The sequence below is a fragment of the Carassius auratus genome, unplaced genomic scaffold (assembly GCF_003368295.1).
Source record: "Carassius auratus strain Wakin unplaced genomic scaffold, ASM336829v1 scaf_tig00216235, whole genome shotgun sequence".
In the NCBI taxonomy this organism is placed as follows: Eukaryota; Metazoa; Chordata; class Actinopteri; order Cypriniformes; family Cyprinidae; genus Carassius; species Carassius auratus.
In genome coordinates, this window is record NW_020528468.1 from 8,740 (window position 1) to 13,938 (window position 5,199).

General features: G+C 34.1%; 1 long non-coding RNA gene across 1 annotated transcript; it reads right to left on the reverse strand.

Annotated features, from left to right (window-relative positions):
* Window positions 1-1,503: 1,503 nt before the first annotated feature.
* LOC113097397 (uncharacterized) lies at window positions 1,504-3,538 on the reverse strand. Its single transcript, XR_003288841.1, has 4 exons — window positions 3,522-3,538; window positions 2,855-2,872; window positions 2,318-2,412; window positions 1,504-1,710 (listed from the first exon to the last, which is right to left on the reverse strand). It is a non-coding gene; the product is annotated as an uncharacterized LOC113097397 (long non-coding RNA).
* Window positions 3,539-5,199: the final 1,661 nt, after the last annotated feature.

Sequence of the window (5,199 nt, forward strand, 5' to 3'; positions counted from 1 at the left end):
ACACACTTCCCACATCTTTTTTCAAAAGTGTGCTTAACTGTTTAGAAGTAAATTTCTTTCTGGGACTATTCCAAACTCCCTGAAAACTGCAGTTGTTTAAGCCCCTCCTGAAAAAGAGCAATCTTGATAACACTATTTGAGCAATTATAGACCAATATCTAATCTTACTTTTATAGGCAAAATTATAGAAAAGGTAGTTTTTAATCAGCTGAATAAATACTTAAACATCTGGTTTCAGACCGCATCACAGCACAGAGACAGCACTCATTAAGATAATAAATGATATTAACTTAAATTGTGACTCTGGCAATATATCAGTGCTGGTATTGCTAGATCTCAGTGCTGCGTTTGACACTGTCGATCATAACATACTACTAGAGAGACTGGAAAACTGGGTCGGGCTTTCTGGGATGGTACTCAAATGGTTCAGGTCATACTTAAAAAGGAGCGATCATTATGTGAGTCTAGGAGAGCATAAGTCTAAGTAGACATCCATGATATGTGGAGACCCACAAGGTTCAATTCTTGCACCGCTCTTGTTTAGCCTGTATATGCTTCCTCTAAGTAAAATAATGAGAAAGAACCCAATTGCCTATTACAGCTATGCTGATGATACCCAGATTTACCTAGCCTTATCTCCAAATGAATACAGCCCCACTGACTCCCTCTGCCAATGCATTGATGAAATTAATAGCTGGATGTGCCCAGAACTTTCTTCAGTTAAACAAGGAAAAAACTGAAGTCATAGCATTTGGAAACAAAGATGAAGTTTTAAAGGTGAATGCATTGACTCTAGGGGTCTAACAACTAAATATCAAGACAGGAAACGTGGTGTGATTCTGGAGACAGACCTTAGTTTCAGTAGTCATGTCAAAGCAGTAACTAAATCAGCATACTATCATTTAAAAAACATTGCAAGAATTAGATGTTTTGTTTCCAGCCAAGACTTGGAGAAACTTGTTCATGCTTTATCACCAGCAGGGTGGACTATTGTAATAGACTCCACACCGGCCTTCCCAAAAAGACCATTAGACAGCTGCAGCTCATCCAGAACACTGCTGCCAGGATTCTGACTAGAACATCTGAGCATATCACACTAGTCCTCATTAACTTCCAGTTACATTTAAGATTGATTTTAAAGTACTTTTACTTGTCTAGAAGTCACTCAAAGAACTAGGACCAAAATACATTGCTTCCAGAATCAGCCTCCAGAAGAGATCAGATGTGCTAAAACACTAGTCACATTTAAATCTAGACTCAAAACTCATCTGTTTAGCTGTGCATTTATTGAATGAGCACTGTGCGATGTCCGACCTGATTGCACTGTATTTTATGTATTAACTGTAAGATCATTTTCTATTTCTAACTGTTTTAAATTCAAGTCAATTTTAATAATTTCCAAAGTTTTAAAATTGCTTGTTTTAGTTTTGTTCTTCATGATTATTTTACTTAATTTTATGTAAAGCACTTTGAATTACCATTTTGTTCGAAATTTGCTATATAAATAAACTTGCCTTGCCTTGCTACAGCAACCTCCCCCACCACACACACACACACACACACACGCAAAATTGTAGAGGGCCTCGCACATCAACTTTGCACAGGGCCTCTCACCCTCCTTGCGACGGCTCTTCTGGGGCATATTTTAAACAAAAGGCGGTGGCTGCTGCAGTATTTGCCCCGTCTCTTTTGATGTTTTCTGGACACTCTCTGTAAGAAATATTTGAATAAGAAAATGTGTAAGTATAGGACATGATGCACTATAGTAATCACTGAATGTAATCATTAACTATTTATTTGCCTTCCACAGAATACATTTAGACCACTTACACTATTGATTTGGTTTCTTAGAAAAAAATAAAAATCTACCCTAGCTTTAAGAGCCATGAATGTAAATAACATGCTATAAGTCATCAAAAATATATTTCAGCTTGTGATGCAATTGACAAACACTAAGCAGACAATCTAGCAAAAGAAAACCATGACAACAAAGACACATTGCAGTATTTTTTTGCAGAGTGTCTTAAGGTAAATTAACATTTAATGTCTAATACATTAAATGCAAAAAACAATTGTTAGAGAATGCAAAAACAATTGTTAGAGTTCTGAACAATAAAGATAGGCTGGCAACAGGAATGACCTGCCAATCAATAAGAAGTGCATATATGGAAGTTTGTGTGATTTCTGTGTGACAGATGAGTACCTACAATACGAGGTTACTGGTTTTCACTAAACCAACTAAAACAGAAACTAAACAACGCTGAATGTCACAATGATATGATGCTAATATTTGTATTATATGTTAATTTTGTTTTACCTGTGACAACAGTGTACAGATTGATCTTGGTGAAAGCAAGCTTCCCCTTCCCCCACTTCATACTGAAACAGGCCATGACCTCATTTTTCATCAACCTGTGGATACAAGAGTAATGCCCAAATAATTAATTATACATGACACATTATGAGGCAGGTGTTATAGTTTCTGTTACGTGTTCATCATATCTAGTATAATGCAGATATCATACAGGTCCTCCAGTTGGTACTAGATTAAAAGTCATAGGCTCACCCAAACTGGCAGGTTTTTATCTTATTTGCAAAACAACTGATATTGTGCAATTTCAAAATTTAAAACCAACACTATTTCAACAACTTGGCCTGTAAATATTAATTTCATTCATTTTCTCCCTTGCTAGCAACTGTAAAGTGCAAAATTATAGATAACAGAAGAGCACACAAGAAAACCAGAAGAATCAGATTAACTACCTTCAATCTATTAATATTTTAATCTAATTAATGTAATATATTAAAGCAGATTGTTCTAGCGGCTCTTTTATAAATGAACAAAAAAACATACCTTACAACAATATGGCTTCTTCAGAACATGGCAAAGAGATAAATGCAAAACAAAGCAAAACAAAACAAAAGTTATAACCTCATATAGTATAGCCCCTAAATTCACACTATATTAAATACTATACCTTAGTGATAAACTTGAACCCCAAATATAAAACTAGAGCTTGTAGAAGAAAAGGCTGTTTTTGCTTAAAATAAATAAAAAAGGAGCCTCTTTACATCGTGTGTAGAAATCTGACAGCTAAAGGGAGATCCAAAATTATTAAACTTGTACAGCAGAATATTAAGTTACTATAAACACCTGTATAACTAATTCGCATGACACAATTGAAGAAAAAAAGCATGATCGAACAATTTCTGATGAAAGCTTAACGTTAAATTATTCGAAACAATATAATAATAATATAATAATTAAAAACATATGTCTCAAGTTTAAACTTTATTTGAACTGTTTTTCAGCGGCTAACAGTTAGATGGCTTTAATGACTCAGGCGTTTTATTTCAGGGATATAACAGTTAACGTTACCATTTTTTAATTAATTATCTCTACCCATCGGTCTTGCAGCTAAAACACTTCGATGTATTTGATACGTATTACAAGTAATATCATTATATAGGGGCATAAACACTTTTACGTTATACATGATCTAATATCCAGATATACTCACCACAGTTTGAGCTGTAAATGCACCGCAGGCCGCGCTGATAAACTGATGCCTGCCGATCCAAAAAAGACCGCCAAGTAGTCGCAAAATGGCGCAATAGGCGCGATGTCCACCGTTGCATTATGTTTTGGGCGTGGGATTATGGGGGGGGTGGCAAAAAAATAAAAAAAATACAATAATAATCATAATAATAATAAAAATCCAAATAAAATAAACAATAATATTACTTTAAATTAACTTGTATTATTCTGTAGTGCTTATTCACAAAATCCATACACAGAAAAAAGTTGAAGCATATTCATCATTGATGGATGAGATCAACATTTAAATATGAAATTGTAATTTTAAATTTTTAACTAGAAATGTTACTTTAAATATGAAAAATGCAAGTAAGAAGCAGCAATCAATCTGATCAATTATTTTATATATTTTAAAAAAACATATATAAGAACAGACTAAATTATAGCAAAGGAATTAGACATTTATATTGCATAATTATAAGACTGTACAATAAACAGTAATGCTTGCATTGTCTGCATGCACTCACTTTACTTTCCAACACAAAGATCAACAAGTTTATGTTTTGATAAACAATGTTTCCAGCCCAGAATTAAGTAAGCAATACTGTTTTGATCCTCCTAAATATGTCTTAACATGTTTGAGAGTGTTTGAATTGCATTATATTGCAAACAAGATTGTGTCACGGGCCAGCAAAGAAAGAACAGGGTCTGGGTCCAAATGCAGGGAAGATTAACTTTAACCCTCTGGAGTCTAAGAACAAAAAAGCCAACACGGCAAAAACAAAACCAAGATGCAAAAAAACACGAGAACCAGTAACACTTACAAGACGTTGAGGTGACAAGGTGGGCGGGGTCAGAAAAGAGACAGGACAAAAGCACATGGCACCAAACAAACACAACACTCACAGAAGACTGTGACAGAAAGACATAAGACTGTGACAGAAAGACAGAAAACTGTGACAGATTGGATATCAATTTATATAAACTGTTATGGTTCATGAATGGTCATGGGTCAAATTAAAGTCATAACACTTTATTTTCATAGTCCCTTTTGAATATTCTATTGACAATATAAGTATTGCACTTACATGTCAACTAACTCTCATTATAGTACTAATAGACTGTCTGCTTAATTTCTAATTCTGATGCTCTCCCAGAATATGTTTGACTGACTACAAGTAACTTTGCAAGTACATCAACTTATTCTAACACTCTAATGAAAGCAGGTACAGTCGTGGCCCAAAATATTGGCACCCTTGTAAAAGTGACCAAAGAAGGTTGTGAAAATTCATTGTTAATCCTTTTGATATTTTATTTAAAAAATATTCACAAAAATGTATCCTTTCATTGGATAATAAGAAATGAAAAGTTTTTTCTCAAATGCTCATTGGACACAATTATTGGCCCCCTAGAAATTTTTATGAGTAAAATATCTCTGAAGTATATTCCCATTCAAATTCACAATTTTGAGCACTCAAGCTTGATTATAAACATGAAATTATCCAGCTATGGCTATGGCTACCTGTTTCACAGAAATATAAAGAGGAGGGAAAACAAAGCCCAAATTCCCTTAATCATTCATCACAATGAGAAAAACCAAAGAATGTATTTCTGATGTGATAATTGAGATAATTGAGCTTAACAAATTGGTGAAGTGGCTT